The sequence below is a fragment of the Rhineura floridana genome, chromosome 14 (assembly GCF_030035675.1).
Source record: "Rhineura floridana isolate rRhiFlo1 chromosome 14, rRhiFlo1.hap2, whole genome shotgun sequence".
NCBI lineage: Eukaryota > Metazoa > Chordata > Lepidosauria > Squamata > Rhineuridae > Rhineura > Rhineura floridana.
Genome location: NC_084493.1, coordinates 29615762 through 29639575, shown reverse-complemented (window position 1 = coordinate 29639575; position 23814 = coordinate 29615762). Strand labels below are relative to the sequence as shown.

The window sequence follows — 23814 nt, the reverse complement described above, 5'->3', positions numbered from 1 at the left end:
ATTTGAATTTTGCAATGCAGTTTGTCAGGCATACAGAAATGCATATATTGGGGGAAAGTGTGCATATATTAGTGAAAATAACATACCAAAAGCATTATAATTGGAGAAATTGTCAATAATGTGTGTATTAGTCAGGACTGCATACAAAAATATGTATGTTAGGAGACATTAGCACTAAAATGCTGAACAATTTTCATGAGATTTTTTTTTTTAAAAAAAATTGCAAATTGCTGCAGAAATGTGGAGAACTGGGTTTCAGATTGGAAGGATGAGAAACTGTGAGAACCGAAACTGACAGATCTTTCCATCACTAGTGATGGGTGGTTGGTTTTTTTTGTTTTTTTTTAAAAGAACACCAATTAGTTATGTTGATTCAGCACCTTCCACAATGGGTCACCATAGGGCTGCAATAGAAGCTGCGAAGCTCAACTAATCTCCGACACAAATTGCTCTTGCAAATGTAGCAAAGGAGAGGCTAAAACTCAATTGTCCATGGCATTTTCCTAAATTAAACAATAAAGAAAGCTGTTTCAGATTCTCCCTACGCTGCAGTTCCTTATTAATTCCCACCGTAAACATAAATGTGTGTGGGAGACACACAATTAAACCTTGAGAGGGATGCCTCCTGCTTAAAGATAAAAATTGACGTTAAAGTGAGGAAGACAGAGTGATGTAGTCCAGGGAGGCACTTCTCCTTAGCAATAAATAGACCACAAGGTCTGATGTGGAGTCAACAAACCTGGCTAAGTATCAAGCCCAATAATATCCATGAATTATAAAGCTCAGGGTTTATTATCCGCCCATCCTGCTCCCACGTTAATGGAATAATAGCAGCCTCTTCAGTCAATTCCTCCTCTTCTGTTTTCCTGGCTTCTAAGATTTCAACAGGAATTGCCCCATAGGCTTTCAACTCACACTAGTAGGAGAAACCAAAATGTAGGAGAAGCTTTTGAATTCTCAGGAACTCTTTGTCAGGCTGGATGTTATGTAGAGGAGGAAGAGAAGGAAAAAACCAAATCTGGCCTGTTGCCATAAGTCAGGGGTAATGAAGTTCCTTCAAGATGTTGTGCATTACAACTTCCATCACTTCCAATCAGCATGGTCAGGGATGATGGGAGCTGTAGTCCCAACAACATCTGAGGGCCACAGGTTCCCATCCTTGCCTTGTGCAGATGCATGATGCACTCCCTCTTATGGAATCTGTGCAAGCATGAGCTAGCCCTTCACACAGGACTGGGTAGGGAGCAGGTTTAGACTAGGGCAGTATCTCCTCCTTCCCTCTCCTGACATTAGGGCTGGCCCCTGAATCATTTCGGGGCCTGGATCCGGATTGGGTTGGTCCTTGGCCAACTCAGGGTCAATCTGAAGTTCTGAATGGGGCCCCAGATCTGATCCAGGGGGGAGCGTACAGCCCTAGCTTAGACCCTTGTCATATTCCTTTAAATAGCTTCACTAGTTGGTTTGAGGGACCTAATTTAGAAGTTCTAATCTGATCTCTTCAAACCTTGCATTCCCTAAACCTTTGTTAGTTACTCTCCTGTGATTTAAGTGTTGGGTTCTTCAGTGGCTGGTAGAGCAATTAGAGATATAGTATATTAGCATAGTCTAGCTTAGTGTAGCTTGCTCAGCATTCTGTGCTGCATGGGTGTGATTTTACCTGAGAGAAAGTGAGCTTTTCCCTTGCTTTAAATCCCTTGGACTTAGACTTGGTTTCAAAATGAGAAAAGACTTTATTAATAGAAATACATACTGGATAGGAAAGGTGCTACTTCTATCCAGCTAACTTAGTTGGAGGCTGCAGTGATCATGCCTGGACAATGCCCCTCATGCTAGAGGAGAGGAGACAAAGAGAACATGGCTCCTTCTCCTCTCCTGGCCAGCAGAGAAGAGAAAAAGCAGGAAGAAAAGTCAGAGGTATGAAAAGCAGGAAGAAAAGTCAGAGGTATGAATAGCTCCCTCAGACATATCAGTTTACACGGAAGGAAGACAGACAGAAAAGATGAGGACAGGTCAGTGGCCGCCTAGACAGCTATGAGGACAATCTCTCTATCTCTCTCCCCATGCAAAGAGGACTAAATGGGAGTTGCTCTTGTCACACTTCTAACATTAAGAACATCCAAGGCAGCACTACTGAGGGGTCAGCCTTTATTAGAACTCTGTGTGGTAGCAACAAGGTCTAGATGAGCTTTCTCAGTAGCAGTTCTCCACCGATGGAATCCCCTGCCAAGGAAGGCCTAACTGCCTGACTTTTCTTTGTGGAAATAGGTAAACATGACACTGATCCCACAGCTAAGAGAAGCTCTAAGGGAGATGGAAAATAACACTGGAACTTCCACATGACATTGAAAGAATTCCCTGGGAAGAGAGACTAGTTGTTAAACCACTCTGAGAATTGCAGCTCTGTGAGGGGAATAAAGGTCTCCTAACAACTCTCAGCACCCTTAAACTACAGTTCCCAGGATTCTTCACAGGAAACCATGACTATTTAAGGCAGTATGTGTACAGCTTGAAATGTATAGTGCAAATGGGCCTCTCAGTGAGCGTTTTCCATGCAATGTTGAGGTTCCAGTGTCATGTTTCCATCCTTCTTAGAGTTTCATTCCTATGTGATTTCAATAGCATTTGGGTACCAGTAGGGATGGGTGAATCTGTCTATTTCAGTTTCTTTTGATTTCTCATTTTCCTAGTCTTAAGTTCAGTTCTCCACATTTTCACAGCAGTTTGTGAATCATGTTTTTTAAAGTCCTCATGAAAATACATCAACATTTTAGTGTGAATGAATTTTAGCACACATTTGTGTGCAATTTTGCTAAATATACACACTTCTGCAAAACAATCTCCCCTAAAATAATGCATTTTGTATGTTCTTTTCATGGATATATGCATTTTATTGACACTTTACCCCAGTATAAGCACTTCTTAAAAAAAAAAAACTTGGCTGGGGAACTGCACTGAAAAATTTGGATAAATGCGTATCTTTAAGGGTGGTTGTATTTTTCTTGTATTGTTTTGGAAAGTGAAAATTAGGTAGGTTTGCCTTTCAATGAAAACTGAATCAAACTTCTCCCACCCCTAGATACCAGATAACTAGGCAATGAAAGATCTCTCTCTCTCTCTCTCTCTCTCTCTCTCACTCACTCACCCACCCACCCACCCACTCACACACTTAGGTATAATATCATGCTTTGTAAGCTTCTCTAAAGTCACTGCTGGGAAGTGAATTGGGGCTTAATAATATGAATCTATGCCCTCCCCTCCCCTGCAGGAGTTGACTTGCAACTGTTCATCTAAGGGTGCATTTGTGGATGTGAGGATTTGGGGCTTAAACCTGCTCTGTGTTCCTGGCAATTTTCCTGTTTCTCAGTCCCTCTCGATTGCGACAAAATAATGGATATAGCCATGCCTGTCTATGCATATATTAAAGAGATGATTACCCATCAAATAGTGTCGTTTATAAATGAGAATAGATGGTTGGTGTGTTGTTGACCCTAATCTGAATTCTGCACCAAGAAGATCCACATTTTGTAATCATTCTAAATTATGCAAATATGTGCAATCATTCTAAATTATACAAATGGTTTTATTTTGCTTCCTTGATCCATATTTCCAAATAAATAGATTTATTTTGTTTGTAAGTGACTATAGGAGTGGATGTTGAATACATTTGTGGTGTAAAAGAAAATGAGATTTGAGGAGGAGAAAGTAAAAGAGTACTTAGATCATGTAGGGTCAGAATATCTCTGAGTATGACCTATGTATGTCAGCCAAAATCACAGTGAGTTCCTAAATTCCCCTCCCCAGGAAACTGACAGTGTGAATTTAGCCTAAATACACTAGATTTTATATGTATAGACTGTATTTGGATATTTTATTCCTGCATGGATTTAGGGATGGGGAAGAAATTTGAAGCCGTTGGCATTTGAAGCCAAATCCATCAAATTCACATTTTCTGAAACCACATGAGAACAGAAACACAGCCGCCCTTCGAACTATGCACTTATTTGAATCTTGTGATGCAGTTCTCCAACCAATGTTTTACAAAAATGTGTATTTTAGGGGAAAGTGTGCATAAAAAGGAATATATTCATGAAAATTACTTACAAAATGCATTATGTTAGGAGAAATTGCTAGCAAAAATGTATACATATGTCAAAACTGCCTGCAAACATGTGTTTATTAGGAGAAAATCACACTAAAATGCTGGAGGATTTTCATTAGGGTTTTTTTTAAAAAAAAACAAAAATCTGCAAATTGCTGCAGTAATGTGGAGAACTGAATGTAAGACTGGAAAACTGAGAAACCGAGAGAACCTAAATTGACAGATATTTCCATCCCTGCATAGATTGCAGAGGTAGGAACTGTTGAGCTCTAGTCTGCACAGGCAAGGCAGAATTAGCTTGCTGCACAGGACACAGAGGTTTACAGCCAACACAGTTCCAGTAAGGCAGCAAACAGGAATGAAGAACTCCGACACAGTCCAGCTTCGTGCCAGTAACAGAAATCTTTATCAACGTGCAGTTAACAAATACAAATACATTCACCAACATTACATGCTCCTACTATCCCCCCACACAGCCTGGCTCTCTAGGCTTCTAATTTATAGCCAGTAGATTAGATCAGTTGCAGCTGTGTGTCCTTGACTAATTGCATAGCTTTTAACCCATTCCCAACTTGTGGAATGACTCAGCTAATCATGAGCCAACAGCCCCCACCTCATTTCACATGTTGGGTGATGCTGTTGCTCTGCTGTTCCAGTTTTACATTTAACAATCCAATTTACATTTTACATTTTGCATTATACATGTATTCTTGTTCCACATACTTAATACAGTTTTATATACATTCAGTCTCAGTCCCATTTGAGATACATTTGCATATACATTTACAATAAACATTGTCATCCGTTTCTTACATGTCTTGGTCAGCATTTCTAAACAATGTTATGTAACTTATCTCGCCAATCTCTACCCCCATCCAGCATTGCAAACCATTCTTGAAAATCCTGCTCGGTCCAGTCATCTTCCCCATTCTGACACTTTGCTGGTGTTTTGTGTTCCTGTTTTACTTTTACAGTCGTCACTTTAAATCTCTCTGGAGGATGCCCCAGATTAGCTCTTTTTGATCTCCTTGGTATGGGTGTAGGTTCTTCTATTGGTACTTCTGGACTCTCTGTGTGTGCAATGTTTTGTTCTATCTCTTTAACATTCTGACATTCCTCTGTTTTTTCCTCTGCCTCTTGTTTAACTTCAGTTTCTGCAGTGTCTACAATTCCCCCTCCCCTCTCTTCCTGGGGATCAGGTTTAACGTTTATTTCCTGTTGCTCATCTTGTGTGCTATCTATGTTTATTTCTACATGTTGTATACTGTCTTCCCAATCTTGCTCCTGTGTTTTAACACTTCTACACACATTTAAACGTTTTTCTTTCATTAACCAGACTCTGTGATATGCACCCTCAAAGCCGATATAGTAACCCTTTAATGCTCTCGGACCTTGTTTGCCTTTTCGTTGAGGCTTGGGAATATGTGCCCAACATATTGCTCCAAATTTCTTTACATGATTTAGATAAGGCTTTCTGTTAAACATTTTTTCATAAGGTGTACAATCCACAGTACTTTTATATACCCTGTTCAACAGAAAATTAGCATAAATTGCACATTCACCCCAGAAATCCCTGGTCAGTTTAGAGTCTGCTAACATTGCTCTCACAGTGTCCTGTAAAAATCTATGATATCTCTCTGCAACACCGTCCTGATGTGGCGCAAAAGGAGCTGTTAATTCGTGTTTTATTCCTTTTCTGTACAGATATTTTTGCAGAGTTGAGGAGAGAAATTCCCCTCCTCTATCCGACCTGAGTGTAGCTATTCTGGTTTTGAATCTCGCCTCTACCCATTCCACAAAATGCTGTAACTTTCCAGCGGCTTGTGCTTTGTTATTCAATAGGTAAACAAAAGCGTATCTTGAAAAGTCATCGACCAACACAAAATAAAATTTTGCATTTCCTTTTGACTGTTTAAAGGGACCGGCCAGGTCCATGTGGATTAACTGAAATGGCCTTTGCGTGCTAATTAGCCTTTCTTTGTGTATGGGAGCTGCAGTTGATTTCCATTCACTGCAAACATCACAGTCCTCATACTGCTGACAAGGTTTAAACTGTAAGTCTGCACTATGATTCATTGTTTTTAGTAGAGTAGCATAACTTACATGTCCCAATCTTCTATGATACAAGTGTATACATTTTTCATGCTTTTGTTTGTTTCTTACTGTGTTTACACATTGTGGGGCTTCATCATTTACTATGAACAATGCTTTTTTTGAACTTTCCTATCACACAAATCTTATTCCCTTTAGATATTGTGCATTTCCCTTTGTCAAAGTGAACAACATAATTCATAGCATTTAACTTGGCTACTGACATAATATTTCTGTCCATACTGGGAACATAAAACACATTTGTAACTAGCGTTTTTAAACATTTTAAATATATTACTCCTACCCCTTTTACTTCGCAACAGCTTCCATCCGCCAAATAAACATTCTGGTTCTTTGTTGGGGTCAGGATTTTAAACTGTTTTTCATTATTTACTAGAAAATGACTTGCTCCCGAGTCTACGGCCCAGGATGTGTTTTGCAGTTCATTGTCCTTGTCTTTAGTGCCAACGACATGCACTTTAAACGGGTCTTTCTCGCTTTGTTGCAATCTTCTTTTCGTCTCTGCCTGGCATTGACTGCGTAGATGAGTTGTGGAGCCGCATCTGTAGCAACGTTTCACTCCATACGCCGTCGGTCCTTGCGCATTCCGCTCCGGGTTTTCTTTGTTGCTCTGTTTACTTTTCTCTTGTCGGCGTTCTGCTTCTTGAAGTAGTTTGTTTGTGATGTACGTCATGCTGAGGTCAGCATCCGGGAGATTTCTAACGCACTTATCACTCCTTCCCAGGAATCATTTAGAGTAGACAGCATAATATATGCCATCTGTTCCTGTGTATGCTGCATGTCCATTTCTTGCAGGTCGGCAAACAGACGTTGTAAGTTCTGTAAATGCCTCTGCATGGACTCTCCCTCTTTGTATCGGGTCTGGTACAGTCTTTTAGCAAGTAAAACTTTAGAGCCTGCAGTTTTTCTCACATGTACAGCACGTAAAACATTCCAAACTTCCTTTGCTGTGTTTAAGCCTCTGATATGTATTAACTGTTCATTCTCCAGAGCTAGGATAAGCAGAGCTTTAGCTTTCTCTGATGCTCTTATCCACTCTGTCGGTGGGGCTGCTGGGGGGTCTTCTGCAACAGTGTGCCAGACGCCCTCCTTCACCAGCAGCATTTCAGTCTTTACCTTCCAGTAGGAGTAGTTGGTGCTCCCCAGCCTCTCCAAGGGATAAGACGCGCTTCCAAACGCTGCCATCCTTTTCACCCTTCTCGGCTGTCCAGTTCTTTTGCACGTTTTAAATTCTTTGCCTTTAGCACAACCTCACAGGATCATTGTGTCAGCAGCAATGACTGGGCCCATAACCCTTTGTTGAGCTCTAGTCTGCACAGGCAAGGCAGAATTAGCTTGCTGCACAGGACACAGAGGTTTACAGCCAGCACAGTTCCAGTAAGGCGGCAAACAGGAATGAAGAACTCCGACACAGTCCAGCTTCGTGCCAGTAACAGAAATCTTTATCAACGTGCAGTTAACAAATACATTCACCAACATTACATCCCCCCACACAGCCTGGCTCTCTAGGCTTCTAATTTATAGCCAGTAGATTAGATCAGTTGCAGCTGTGTGTCCTTGACTAATTGCATAGCTTTTAACCCATTCCCAACTTGTGGAATGACTCAGCTAATCATGAGCCAACAGGAACTGCATGATGGCTCTGAGGAGAGCAGGTCCACCCTCTCCCCTCCACGTGGGTTGGGTTGGGGACAGTTATTTTCTGATCCAGCCCAATGATCACTCAGGAGAATGTTGCCCAGGGAAAGGTCACAACACAGTGGTAGGTCACTGGCTTTGTGTGCAGCAGATGCCAGTTTCAGTCCCTGGCTTCTCCAGGTAAAGCTGAGGGAGATTCCCATTGGAAACCTTTCCAAATAGCTGTCAGTGTCAACAACATCAGGCCAGAGGGACTAAGGGTTATCGTCAACTAACCTTTTAGTCAGAGGAGACCCGCTGAAATTAATTACTAGCTTGGGCCCACCAATTTCAATGGGTCTACTCTGACTGAAAGTTAGTTGAATACAACCCTGAGGATCTGACTCTGTAAAAAGCATCTTCCCATGTTGTGACTTGGGCTGTCTAAATGATTGTGAATAGGCCTGTCATTGGGCAACTGAGTGGTCAGGGGCTTTAAATGGAAAGACTGAAGTTGCAATCCTAGCACCTGGCTGGCAGGGCTGGAGCTGGATGGAGTGGCACAGCCACTGCTGCAACCTCAACCCCACTGCCTGTTTCAGCCAGGTGCAGGTAGGAAAACACGCTCTTCCATAGCTCCATAGCACACTGAGCAATTGGACCCATGGTTGTCAAACGATGGTGGCAGGGTTGGCACAGAATATCCAATTCCCCATTCTGGGGGTTTCTGCTGGCTACTGCCAGTGGGGATACCATGGGTATTAGCTTTTGCCCACTTGCTGTTTGGGCAGGCACATTAGGGCTTGCTTGCTGACAGGAGGGCTCCCTCACAGGCAAGGGCCAGTGGAGGTGGGCAGGGCTGGGTGGAGGGACACCTCTGCCCATCCAACCCCGTCCGGCACAAAAGATTGGGGATTCAGATTGCTTTGTAAATCTTCCTTGATAGCTGGGAATCTCTCTCCAGCTTTTGAGTTGTTAAACCCATTGAGTTTTGAAAAGATGGCATCCCCCTGCTAGGCAGAGTGGTCAGAGAAGCAGTTTGGAGCTAGTGTTGCTGTCAAAATATGAAGGCAAGCAGGCAAAGAGCAGAGATTTTGCTGCAGTTTACTAGAAATGGGGTACAGCCTTTAAACTGGCTGAAACATGATCTCTCTGGGAAATGGATGCACCGTCAGCAGTTTTGCTGCCTTTTTGGGGGGGGGAGGAGTTTGGCTGTTTTCAGTGAGTTCTGCTTGCACATTTATAAATCAAACAAACATTACAAAGAGAGGTCATTCTCTCCTCCCAAGAAAGCTCAGCTCTCTAGTGATGCCTCTGGATTCTCACTGTTCAGGGAAATAAGGAGCACATAACTAATGTTGAATTCAGTGACTGTTGCATGGCTTTGGAATCTTACTGTGCTGTGCAGTTTCCTATTCGCAATGTGATTTTTAAAAAATAAATTGTCATTATTATTATTTTTTTAGCGACTAACAACTGAACAGAACTGAGAACTGATTTCTTTTTTGTCGTCGAGGTGATCACTTTGTCCTCATGAAAAAAGTAGTGAGTGATGGGACTCGGTCAGTGTGTAATACAGCACTGGGGTTATAATTCTGTCTGGAAGTAGACCCCTGTTCTTTCAGGAGCAGCCTGCAAATGAGAAAATGTCGAGATCTTGTCCTTTAGTTGTGTGAACCCAGGGAAGAAACAAATAAGAATTTACCTTGATGCAGTGGATATTTATTTTATGTTATTTTGCAATGGGAATAAAAATAAATTTATTTCCATCTGCTGGCCATTTTAGCTGCCAAATCCCTTGTCGTCATTTCAAAGGATTTGTGGTGGGTGTTATGGCAAAGAGAGGCAGACAGTGTTACATCTTTAAGCCCACAGAGAAATGTGGAAGTGCTGCAAACTGTTAATGGTGCTTTTAATCAGCTCCAGTTCAATTCCAGGGAATCCGTGATAGGGAAGGGTGGATCTGTCATTTGGATCTCTCTCACTTTCTCATTTTTTCCCCATTCTTAAGTTCCATTCACCCCATTTCTACATAAGTTTGTGGTGTTTTCTTTTCAAAGTCTATATGAAAATTTGTATGCATTTTCATGTGCATATCTCCTAAGATATGAAATTTTGCAAGCAATTTCCCTGATATAATGCATTTTTTCTGTTATTTTCCCATCTTGTATGCAGCTGGAGCTGCTTTGCAAAATTCAGAGAAGTGTGAGATTTGAAGGGTAGCTGTGTTTCCTGTTCATATTTTGGGTCCGCATTTTCAGTGCAACCTTAATATTTCTGTTGCATTCCTGTTCTGTAACTACTTCTTGAAATAGTTGTTTGTCCTCTCTGGATAGCTGTTGTGACCCAGGACGGCGGGAGGGCTTGCAGGAGGAGGACTTTGACTTTGCAGACTCAGGCATGGGGTTGAGGGAGGAAGGATCTCAGCGCACCCATATCCCAACTCCTCCCCTGGAAATGCAGGGAGAGCTGTCAGAGATTGCTTCTGAGGACACGCCCCTTTCTCCTGCACCCGAGGAGCCACCTGATACACTTGCTGATTCCAGCTGGGCACTCAGCAGTTTCCCATGCCCACACAGTTAGCCCCCCTCATTCGGAGCGAGAAGTGGAGGTCTATTCCGCTTTTGCAAAATTCAGAGGTGTGAAGAACGGCCGGCGGGGGTTAGGAGGAGCCGTCTCTTGCACATGAAAGTGAAACCTATTTAAGGGGGCATTAACAAGGAGGGGGTGCTGAGTCAACGTCTGTAACTGGAGGCTTGCTTAGTCAGCGCTGGTCAAGAAAATAGTTCTTAGAAAGCATAGTTAGTTGAATGAGTGGGAAAGCTTTTGATATAACTGTAACTTTAATAAAAAAAGAAAACCTTACTGAAATGTGTGCGCCTGCATTCCTCGGCTCTGGATGGGACAATAGCTGACAATTGTGTTGCTTTTAGTTGCCATTTCTGTGGAATGCCTTCAGCCGTGGCCCGCATGGCATTTTTCCTGTATAAACTCTTTAACACAATACTGTCTTCTTTCTCATGAGTGGAAAACACACACACTACAAATGCTGTCATGCGAGGTGGTTGTGATCACCTATTGTGTGTGTGAAAACACCCATATGCTTTATTTGAGGCAAGGAAATGTGAATGTTAAATGAATTGACAAGCAGATGTTACCTGCCAGAACCTGAATGGCCACTGGGTTGTAATAGCTGCAGTTTGTAGTGAAGAAGTGATGGGGGAATGAAAATATCTCTTGCCATAGTTAGTAGCTTGCAAGTTCTAGCAAATTCTATGGCCGTGCTACTGTTTGCCCATGAGGTGGTGCTACGGGGAATGTCATGTGAAAGCTCTGAAGAAGCAGCCCTTTTTCTATGTAGAGTTCCTCCTGCCATAATGGGCAGTGGACACCTGTGCACACACAGTGCTCTGAATTGTAGCATCAGTGATCATGCACTCAGTTCCATGCCTAGGCCAGGATGGGCTGTGGAAGCCCCATCCCTATACCCCAGAGCTTGCAAATTCCAACTAAGGGGGAAGGCAAAATTTCTATTGGGAAGGAGTACCTGAAGCTGGATCACATAGCTCTGCCAGAGCACTAGGATCATCACTACAGGCCTGTCTCAGAGTCTCTCTACCCTCAGAAGTGAGGATCATAGAAGAACTAGTAGCTTGCACAGGTGTGACTCATTGCTGAAGACCCAGCATGGCATTCTGGATTTAAAACAGAGTTTTCCAAACTTCTGAAGACCTTATAAAGTTGTATTTGACCCCAACCCATATTATTAGGAGTGTAAATGAAACAAACTCAAGAAATACAACAATAATCAACATTTATTAGTAATCAATCATTATCTTTTTAAATATAGAGCTTTCTCATTGGCAAGGGAGGTGCACTCTATACATTCATATGCCTTTTATTTCTGAGGTTCATATCTCCTAGTTACACAACAACTTGTGTCACACAACAACTTGTAAACTTATTGTCTACCCCCAGGCTCTTTTCTGACTCCCTTTTCAACTCAACCCCTGCACAGACCTATTCACCTCAGGGGGTCAATATCAACCACTTTGGGAACCCTGATTGAAACCATGACACAAGTGAATGTCTTTATTTCATCAGTTTCTCAAACACAATGAGGCCTATCTCTTGGCCCTGCTATTCTCACAGGCACGTCTGGTGGGAACATGGGAGAGGGCCTTCTCGGTGGCTGCCCACAGGCTCTGGAATTCCCTTCCTAGTGAGGTAAGACAGGCTGTCCTTCCATCACAGGTGAAAGCTTTACTGGTCCAACAGGTTTTTGGGAACTGACTGCAAGGGATATTAACAGGTTGCTGTTTTGCTGATTTTTATTTTTGTATGTTTGTGGTTTTTAAAATTGCTATATTTTTAAATGGTTTTAATTCTATAGTTTAATTAACATTTTCATTATAATTTTTGTAGTTTCATTTATATGCCTTTAACTGTATTTGTTTTAATTTAATTTTTGTAATAACAGCAACACGTACTATGGCTAATGTTGACCCCTATTTCCAGGCATGAATGCACCATGGGCAGCAAAACAAAAAAGAGATGCCTTCATGTTGCCATATTTTCTTCCTTAAAGATATGAAAGTCGGGGGCTTGTGATCTTTGCTTCAAATGGAAGGCAGGCAGTAGAGGCTGGTGGCTCGGATGTCAGTGGGGCAGTGAATCTACTTCGGGTTTGTCCAAACTTTCAAGGAGCTGTCCAAGGTGCTTCAACTTTCAGAACCTTGAACACCTCCTTAAAAGTTCAGACTAAAACCTGGAGTGGATTCACTGCTCCACTGACATTGGAGCCACCAGCCTCTGCTGAAAGCAGGCACTACAGCCCCAAAGGTGTGTACTGCCACCTCCGTCTCGCCTGCCTGATTACTTGGTTTTCTGTTTGAGCAGCTGTGATGCAGTGGAGAAAGGGAGGGAGAAAACTCTCCCCCCTCCCCCCACACACTCTTCCTGGTGCCTGGCATGCTGCTACAGTTGTATTTTCCCCAGAGCTGCTATTGGCCTGAGGGACTTTGAAAGGAGGGGGGTTGAATGCTCACAGGGGTGTGATCCAGCCTCATCATGCTACTGATGACCTCACTTAGAGTGAAGAATTGCTGTTGTTGTTGTTATTATTATTTAGATGATGTGTTTGAATCCTTTTGTCTGCTGCTGTTTTGTTTTAAAATATTGTTATTTACTTGTTTTTAACTATATCATTGATTATTTTAATGTTTGTAAACTTCTAAGAGGTTTACAAAAGTCAAGTGGTATACACATTTTGTTAAATTATTGTTATTGTAGTTGCTTTTCTTGTAGGAGACTTACAATAACTAAAACCACTATAACGAAGTATAGCAGGCAATAAACCTTAAAAACGCAGCTGCACAAAATAAAAGATAGGTCATGCAAAACCTGCCATTTTGCTGGGAATTATTGTTTTTCCAAGCCAGATCCAGAGCTTGATGAGCAGGTGTTCACTCTGCTGCAAACGGCAATGCACCTCTGGTGTCATGTGTGAAATGTTGGGAATTTGCATAACGTGGTATAGTTATTTACTGGGCAGTCTGTCAGCGTGGGGGAGCTCATTTGGTTCTTAACTGTGGTTTTGTATCTTCCGTCTGTATCTGTTTAACTAGTATAGTATCTACTGTTTCCCACTATAGGTACATATTGATGTCATGTTCAGAATCAATAACATGCAATGGTGCCGTGCCTGCTGCTGATACTCATTTACCTCACCCCCATAAACCTTTAGGACCAGATCTTGCTGTGCCTTACTAGTGTGTGCTTTTAATGCTGAAGTTCTAATGGTCATGGGGGAGCAAGATGATTGGTGGTTACAAATGTGACAAAGTTTGTAATACCCACATCTCTGTCTCTTTCTTTGTAATGGTATTCATCGGTGTGGAGTACTGGCCCCTCTTTTTATTTTGTGGCGGTGCCCACTTTTAGCAAGATATGAGTACCAGTACTTCTTTTTTTCACTAAAAATCACTAGTAATACCCAAATGTGGAAGTACATGCACCAGGTTATGGGGGGGGGATAATGCCTTGAAGAGTGTTCCAAGTATTTGTTGCCACTAGATTCTTTTGAAATCTACTGATCTAACTACCAAGGGGTGGGACTCGCTTTGGACATAGCTGAATGATGGGCCAAAGATTGAGGGAACTAAAGGCAAATGGATCAGGGTTCAGAGTAAATATGCTTAAGGGAGGAGCCAAGCACAGAGAGCACAATTTTGAGACCCAGCCAAGGGCTTCTAATCTGAGCATTTAACCAGTCTGCCAGAAGGTTTTTCCTACTTCCTTTTTACAGGAACTTCTGGGAGTCTGGAGCCAATGAGAGATCTTCAAGTGGTTTCTGGTATGAATTTGCATTCTAATGGAGGGCAAGGCTGAGGTGCTATTGCTGACATACACTGAGTGAATGCTCATGGGCATATTCCCATAAGGACAGGAAACGGAGCTCAGTTTCAAGATGTGGCTAGAGGTGTGTGTGTGTGTGTGTAGGATTTGGTTTCTGCATTTTAATGCAAATTTACCTACTTTGCATTTCCCTAACAATACACAAACTGAAATACAGATATTGTTTGAAATTCACACTTCTCTGAATTTTGCAATGTAGTTCTCCAGCCAAATGTGTGAAACTAACATACAAAATGCATGATATTAGAGGGAATTGTTTGTGAAAACAGGCACATTAACTACAATTGTATACGAAACTGAATTTTCATGATGACTTTTTTGTTAAAAACAATGCAAACTTGAGGCAGAAATGTGGTGAAGATAATTTGAGTTTGGAAATAGGAGAAACCAGAATGGACAGATTAGTCCATCCCTAGTAGTGGCATCTATGAGATGCCACTAGGAAGCTTCATAGCCCTGTAGTGTTGTTCAGAGGTACACTGCCTCTGATTATGGAACTCCACAACCACCACCAATTTAAGGTATCGTGGCAAAGAGCTGATGGTAGACTTGTTCACAAATCCAGAGACTGAAAACTGGGCATGTTTAGCCTGGAGAAGAGAAGAGAAGACTGAGGGGAGATATGATAGCACTCTTCAAGTACATGAAAGGTTGTCACACAGAGGAGGGCCGGGATCTCTTCTCGATTGTCCCAGAGTGCAGGACATGGAATAATGGGCTCAAGTTGCAGGAAGCCAGATTTCGACTGGACACCAGGAAAAACTTCCTAACTGTTAGAGCCATTTGATAATGGAACCAATTGCCTAGAGAGGTAGTGGGCTCTCCGACACTGGAGGCCTTCAAGAGGCAGCTGGACAGCCATCTGTCGGGAATGCTTTGATTTGGATTCCTGCATTGAGCAGGGGGTTGGACTTGATGGCCTTGTAGGCCCCTTCCAACTCTACTATTCTATGTTTCTGTAATCCATTTAAAGTTAAATGAGTGCACCTGTCTGGCACCGTCAAATGTCAGGAGCTTCGTGGCTTTCCGCTGCTTAGAGAGGCACATTGCCAGATAACCCAGGGTGCCATTTAGGTAAGAGGAACAGTTGCCACACACACCCTCCGTGTTTACATGCAAACATGTAATCATTCCTCTAGAAACGTCTCTTTCTAGCCAGCTCACTGATTTTACACACTGAGAGCCCCTTGTTACAATAGCTATGTAGGCTTATGGATCAGGTAGGCATACATTACATTGCTTCAAACATAGTTCTTTTTGTCCTGTGATAGGAGTGCGCAACGTGCGGCCCTTGGGCTTCGGTCATATGGGTGGCAAGGAGGGGGAGAAGGGTGTGGCAACAGTGGAGACTGGTCCACTAGGGTGAGAGGTCACTGCCCCATCAACCTCAGCCAGCCTCCACCTGTCTGCCTTCTTACAATCAGTCCAGGGGCTGGCCCTGGCTCTCAGCCTTTCTCCTTCTTATCCTCAGTATTGCACTTACACAACTTAGCAGGGAGAAGGATGGTGACTAAATGAGAGCGAATTGACTCCACCTGGCATTGACTAGGGATCTGTCTGTCTTAGGATCTAGCTTCACTTCCTTTTGGCCTTCCTGCCTTCCACCGTGTCTGTCTGTCTGTCTGTCTGTCTGTCTGTCTGTCTGTCTGTCTGTCTGTCTGTCTGTCTGTCTGTCTGTCTGTCTGTCTGTCTGTCTGTCTGTCTGTCTGTCTGTCTGTCTGTCTGTCTGTCTGTCTGTCTGTCTGTCTGTCTGTCTGTCTGTCTGTCTGTCTCTCACCCTCTCTCTCACCCTCTCTCTCACCCTCTCTCTCACCCTCTCTCTCACCCTCTCTCTCACCCTCTCTCTCACCCTCTCTCTCACCCTCTCTCTCACCCTCTCTCTCACCCTCTCTCTCTCCCTCTCTCTCACCCTCTCTCTCTCCCTCTCTCTCTCCCTCTCTCTCTCCCTCTCTCTCTCCCTCTCTCTCTCCCTCTCTCTCTCTCTCTCTCTCTCACACACACACACACACACACACACACACACACACACACACACACACACACACACACACACACACACACACACACACACACACACACACACACACACACACACACACACACACACACACACACACACACACACACACACACACACACACACACACACACACACACACACACACACACACACACACACACACACACACACACACACACACACACACACACACACACACACACACACACACGAGTGTAGTGGCAAATTAAGAAGTGCAGGGTCCATTCACAATAGTCACAGTCACCTCCTTTCACTCTGACTGACTCCAATCAGCAGAAAAGGACAAGGAAGCATGTTAGAAGATTCTTCTCAGTGGCTAACACACTCCCCTTTCATGCTGATTGGTTCATAGGATGCTGGATAGGATCCTGCTCCTTTTGTTTCCACCTCTGTATACTTCTAGTATATGTCCTCTCCCAATATACCATCTCAGAGGAAGTGTGCATCTCTTCAGCAAAAAGGTTGACCAGTCTCTGTCCTGGGAAGTTAACATTTTTTCTCCTTTAGAAAGTGAAATAAGCATAAAAAATACTTTAAAAGTATATTGCTTTTCCTTTTTTTAAAGAAAAAATGTGTTTAACTTCAAATATCACAACAGCATTTGGGGGCTCCCAAGATTTGAACCAAGAGCCACACCAGCAGCTGGAACTTAGGTTCAAGTGAGCTGCCCCAGACTCTGATTCTGCAGCCACATTAAGGAATAAAAGGGATTAGGGGTTTGTACCCTGTGACTGGCCTGCAGCATGAAGACATCCCTGCTCTGAGTTCTCTCTCTCTCTCTCTCTCTCTCTCTCTCTCTCTCTCTCTCTCTCTCTCTCTCTCTCTCTCTCTCTCTCTCTCTCTCTCTCTCTCTCTTCATGGGGCACGGGGAAGATGAAGACGACCTGGTCAAGAAGCCTTCAGGAGGTCCCCCTTTTCCTTGCTTCTCATTCCCCTGCCCACTCCCCTGCCCTTTCTTGGGCCAATTTGTACAACGCCCTGGAAGGTGAGCACAAAGCAAGGGTGCAATGCTGCTCCCATCACCAGCCCTCTCTGAGCGGTGTCAGGTGAATACAAAGAACACAAGAAGGTCCCTCCTATGGAGTCAGGCTATTGGTCCATTTAGAACAATGTTGTCTACACTGTCTGTTGGCAGGTCTCTGGGCTTTCAGGCAGGGGGCATTCCCAGCTCTACCTAGAGATGCTGGGGATTAAACCTGGACCTTCTGCAGGCAAAGCAGCTCCACTACCACTAAGCTATGGCCCTTCACAGCAAGGAAAGATGCAGCAAGGCCTGGAAACCCTGAGGGTTGGCATTGCACCCTCTGCTGGGGTGCTCAGGTATTACTGGGCACCCGCTGCCCCTGCTGCCAGCCCTGGATGGGCCTAGTATAAATCCTAGGAGCCTGACTTCTTTCCCTTTCCTGGTCACTCGAGGAATTCTCTCCATCTGAGGGTTGGGTAGTTTTTTGGGGGGATTGCATGAACAGCATTCCTCTTTGCACAATGTTCTAATCAATGAGCATATGTACATGTGCACATAAATAATCTGCAAGGGGGAGGAACCCTGGAAAATTGCAGCCAACAGTACATACACCGATTTCACAATTAATTTTAGATCTCTTCCAAGTTTAAATTAGGAAGCAGCAGAACATAATGTGGGGCCGGAGCCAACTCATGGAACAAAATGGAGGAGAGGACTCCTGTTCGTTGCTATCACTACCGCTACAGCAACCCAGTTCCATCTCAAGTCTCCATCTCCCAACTTCAGGGACACTGCTTGGCGACAAAACACTTGCAGCACAATCCTATGCATGTCTCCTCAGATGGAAGTCTATAATTTTATTTCAATGGCAATTACTCCTGGGTAACTGTGCATAGCATGGGAGGGGAACTGTTTTGGCCCAGATCTTTATCTCCCCCCCCTACCCTAAGTGCATCTGAAGTCTGGTTCCACATAGAGCAAATCTTTGTGCCTTCCTAATTTCCCACCTTCCACTGAAGCCTCTTTCAGTGTTGCCTTTCCCCAACTCACTGGAGTCTGGTACCAGGGACTGGACTACACTGGCTTGTATGGTGTGGAAATTGCTGTGGCATAGCACTTCTCTCTGTGCCATGAAGATGACGTTGCATACCTTGGCCCGTGTACAAAGAGCCAGTGCTGCAACTCCTCTCCTAGGACCTCTAGGAAAGACTTCTAGGGAAGAGCCAAAGGGTGAGCTTCCCCCACATGGGCAAATTAAGAAGATCTCCATTGCCTATGGAATGGCAACAATGTTCTCTCCAGCCAATCTCTTGGATTCAATGGGGCTACTTTATGTATAATGCAAACACAATTGCAATTTTATAAATATTTGCAAGTTTAAATCAGGTAGCAAAAATAGCAACAATGATACAATACATCCCAATGGAATATAACACACATACACATTTCCCAAAGTTCCATGCATCCAACAAGGGACCACTGCAGGAGTTGGTTGCAGAAAAACCCAAGATACAAAGATCAGTGGTTCCCATAGACAAAACTTTAAAGCCTTAAATTAAATATAAGATAGATGGACTGACTTCAAGTTGTTTCCAACTTATGGCAACCCTATGAATAGGGTTTTCATAGTAAGTGGTATTCACAGGTTTACCATTGCCTTCCTCTGAGGCTGAGAGGCAGTGACTGGCCCAAGGTCACCCAGTGAGCTTCATGGCTGTGCGGGGATTCGAACCCTGGTGTTCCAGGTTCTAGTCCAACACTCTAACCACTACACCATGCTGATAGATACAAATATATAAATCCACTAATGGGAATTTTCTGTTCCATTCCCTTCTGCATGAAAATCCCATTACCTAACTCAAGGTGGCAAGGGTTTAATTATTGCTCCATTTCATGAGCAGCTCCTCTCCAGCTCTCTCTTTCTGAAGGAAAACTCACAAGTACGGCCCCTTCTTCAAGCCTTCGTCAAGCCTTCGTCACCCACTGGGCCAAACCAATAATCCATAGGGGTTTAATGAGGCAACCTCTATTCACAGAGCTACAGTTCCCAGAGTTCCCTGGGAAGAGGGATTGATTATTACAGAATTTTGTGAACTGGAGCTCTGAAAGGAGAATAAGGGTCTCCTAACAACTCTCAGCACTCTTAACAAACTACAGTACCCAGGATTCTTTGGGAGGAGAGCCATGACTTCTAAAGTGGTATAATCCTGCTTTAAATGTATAACACAGTTGTGGGTGAGGGTGTGATAGGGATAGGTGAAGTTTTCAGTTTCATTTGCTCTCTCATTTTTCCATCTGTATTTTTTTAAAAACATGAAAATACATTAGTGTGAATTCCTCCTAATTTTGCATGTAATTTTACCTAGTGTACATGTTTTTGCAAGCAGTTTCCCCTAGTATAATGCAGCGTTGTTTTCACTAATGCATGCATTTTTATGCGCACTGTGGAATGAAATGGACTGCCTTCAAGTCAATTCTGACTTATGGCGACCCTATGAATAGGGTTTTCATGGTAAGCGGTATTCAGAGGGGGTTTACCATTGCCTCCCTCTGAGGCTGAGAGGCAGTGACTGGCCCAAGGTCACCCAGCGAGCTTCATGGCTGTGTGGGGATTCGAACCCTGGTCTCCCAGGTTGTAGTCCAACACTCTAACCACTATACCACACTGGCTCTCTAAGCACACTGTAGTAAATACATATTAGTTCACATTACTTCTCTAGAGAACTGCATTACTAATTTTGGAGAAGTGTGCATTTTGAAGGATGGCTGCATTTTGGTTCATGCAGGAAGCATGAATTAGATATCCACATTTAAATGCAAACTAAACAAAATTTCTTCCTCATCGCTAGTTTGTGGCCCCTCTGGAATTGATACCTGTGCCCATTTTGCCAATTTGGCCTCTTTCTGGCTGTTGATATACAGAACAATTTTTTGCTTATCTCTTCCCAATGGGAGGAAAAGCCTGAAAGGCCCTCTGAATATCCTCTCAAGGAAGTCTCTGACTTAATGCCACTTCAGAGGGCTTACTGTAAAATTCATCCACCTATACTCCTGATACATTCACATATGACCTTCTCTCATTCCCCTGGGAACTGGCTCATTTTTATAGCTGGCCTGACATGATTCTTTTCCCATTTTACAAGGAGAACTGTATGTTTTCTCACTGATCTTCCTCCTGAGAGATGTGACACAGGCCCTATGAACCAGGGATTTTGAGAAGCTGTGCTGAACAATGTCAGCTCCCATTGATTCAAGCTGGGGAGGGGGGCACCATGGGACTTGAGTCCCCAAATTCACTATAGGGCAGTGGTTCTCAAACCTTTTTGGTTTGCGGTGCACTGTAAAACATATAAAAATTTTCTGGCGCACTTTGTGTACAAAATTAAAAATATATTAATATATATTAATATATATATTATATATATATATATATATATATATATATTAATTAATTGATCATGGATGTAATAAATCTCTATACAAATGGGTTTCTTCTCATTTTTAAAATATACTTTCATATTTGTGGCACACCTAGTCACCTCTTACGGCGCACCAGTGTGCCGCGGCGCACAGTTTGAGACTCACTGCTATAGGGTGTAAGGGAATATAGAAGTGGGTCCCTACATCTTCATGGATTTCACGCAGTTAGAGAAACGCTGCCATATACTTCTTGTGTAGGCTGTGGGTCTAGAATATAGACTCAATTGCCTAATCTAATGTATAACCCATTTTTATGATTTTATTCCAACTGTTACAGATAGGTGTGATTTGCTTATCACCACCAGGGATGAATATTTGGGACATGATTATGGGCTAAGAGTCACAACTTTATTAACTGAACTAAGCGGATATGTAACAAGCGCTACCAATGTAGCTAAGTGTGGGCTCTTGGTACCCTCTCGCAGATTGCCAGGAAGCCTTCAGGCAGTTTTATTGCTGGGCAAAACCTTTCTGACTCAGCTAAGCTATTGATCTGTATCCTTTGTGGCCTGCCCACCAAAAGATGAGCTGAGAGGTCCCTGTTTTCTCCACCCACTTCCACTGAGAAGCGTTCAATAGCTAAAACTGGGCTGGGAAGCCTCAGCCTCAGGGCCAAATGCAGCCCTCCATGGCTTCTCATTTTGCTTCTTGAGACTGTTTCCAGGCCATACATCATCTCTGCAGGCCACACTCTTCACCAAGTCCCTCAAGTGCTGCTCCTGGGCTAGAATGTGTCCATCAATATGATAAGGCCTCTTGCTTGCCACAATGAAAGAATGAGCGAAGTGTGTGTAGAAACTAGTTAGATTTAACAAAGTTCACTGAATTAGTTCAAAACTCTCTGAATAGGGTTGCCAGGTCTCCGGTTTTCTGCCGGAGTCTCCAGCAAAAGGGGGCTGTCTCCGGCCTCCGGCCATAGTTCCTTTAAAAAGGCTAATCTCCGGCTTTTGAGCGTGCCGCTCAGCCACGCATGCGTGATTGACACACGCATGCGTGAAGGCTGTGGCTGGCTGCCTTCCCGCCCCGCCCTTTGTAATTGAGGGAGGGACTGCAGAGAGAGAGGAGGAGGAGTTAAGTTACCGCCGCGGCCCCCCCTGTGCAGCAGAGCCTGGATGCTCCCGCCGGCCACAGAAGTGAGGGTGGTGAGTGGAGGCCGTAGCCACGTGGTGCCAATGGGTGGGAGCGGCCGCGATGGGGCTGAGGAGTCTGTGCGTGCGGTCATTCCGAATCCGGTTGGGGGAAGAAGGCCGCTGGTGAAAGGAGCCGGTTTGAGGCTGGGTCATTTGTAGGCCGTCACGCAGAGGGAGAGAGGGGGGGGAGAGAGATTTGTCTTGAGTCTGCTATATTTAGTGAAGCTTGAGTCTGCTGTATTTAGTGAGCGGCCTGCCAGCCTCAGCCGGTTCCCCTACTCCGGAAAGGAGCAGCGTGGCGCCGATGGGCGGGAGCGGCCGCGATGGGGCTGAGGAGTCTGTGCGTGCGGTCGTTCCGAATCTGGTTGGGGGAAGAAGGCCGCGGCGCTGGTGGAAGGAGCCGGTTTGAGGCCGGGTCGTTTGTAGGCCGTCACGCAGAGGGAGAGAGGGGGGGAGAGAGAGAGATTTGTCTTGAGTCTGCTGTATTTAGTGAAGCTTGAGTCTGCTGTATTTAGTGAAGCGGCCGGCTGTCCTTTCCGGAGCAGGGGAACTGGCTGAGGCTGGCAGGCCGCTCACTAAATACAGCAGACTCAAGCTTCACTAAATATAGCAGACTCAAGACAAATCTCTCTCTCCCTCTCTCTCTCTCTCTGCGCGACAGCCTACAAACGACCCGGCCTCAAACCACCGGCTCCTTCCACCAGCGGCCTTCTTCCCGCAACCGGATTCGGAACGACCGCACACACAGACTCCTCAACCCCATCGCGGCCGCTCCCGCCCATCGGCGCCACGCTGCTCCTTTCCGGAGCAGGGGAACCGGCTGAGGCTGGCAGGCCGCTCACTAAATACAGGAGACTCAAGCTTCACTAAGTATAGCAGACTCAAGACAAATCTCTCTCCCCCCCCTCTCCCTCTGCGCTACGGCCTACAAACGACCCGGCCTCAAACCGGCTCCTTCCACCAGCGGCCTTCTTCCCGCAACCGGATTCAGAACGACTGCACGCACAGACTCCTCAGCCCCATCGCGGCCGCTCCCGCCCATCGGCGCCACGCTGCTCCTTTCCGGAGCAGGGGAACCGGCTGAGGCTAGCAACCGCTGCCGAGAGGGCGCCCATGCGGCATGGCAGCCTCAGAGCCAGTTCCCCTGCTGTGATAAATGAAGGTAAAAACGAATTGGACATTGTACTGATTTTAACTTAATAAAGATTAACATTTTTTTAAAAATGGATGCTCATTCCCAGGTTCATAAAACATGGGTTTATGAAGTCTCAAATGACTGTTCAAACTGACCTACTGCAACATCTATTCCTGGTTCAGAATTCTAAGTTTTAAAAAGCTACACTGTAAATTCACGATATTACTACGAAATGACAAGGTGAAGCAAGTGGTGACCAGAGAGGGTGCCTTCTTAGTTGTGACACCCTCTTTATAGATCTTCCTCTCCAGATAAGTTTGCTTGGTAGCCAATATTACATTTTCTTATTTTCCCAGGCCTTTTAATGTATAATGTTGTATTTTTTTAATATGATGATGACTGGTTCTTGTACTTTACTTTGTTTTTGTAATGCACTCATCTCCATTCTTAAAATTTGTTCAACCTTGGCAGGCAGAAATTCCATTTGGTAACAGCAAGCTTTTAAACCTCGCTGGGTTTCACAAAGCAAAAATCAAAATGGAAAGGTAGAGTCAAGTAGCTTAACCAAATTTAAGAAATGTAGATATTAGATAATGGCTCCCTGTAAGCCTTTCCCATATTAAAATTCTTTGTAATATTTTAACCAGCAGGTTCCTTGCTGTTTGCTAAAACTGCTCATTAGGCCACAGCTGCTTTGAGAAGCTTTTACATTTAAGGCCCTGTCAACTAGAAGAGTGTTCATCAGTGCACAGATAAGCCTGGCCACAGTAGCAGATGACGGTTTTTTTCATGCCCCTCGAAATCTCTTAATTCCTGTCA

General features: G+C 44.1%; 1 protein-coding gene across 11 annotated transcripts in view; it reads left to right on the top strand.

Moving 5' to 3' along the window:
* LINGO1 (leucine rich repeat and Ig domain containing 1) overlaps positions 1–23814 on the top strand; it is a 1021808-nt gene that overhangs the window by 19913 nt on the left and 978081 nt on the right. The gene's annotated exons all lie outside the window — the stretch shown is intronic.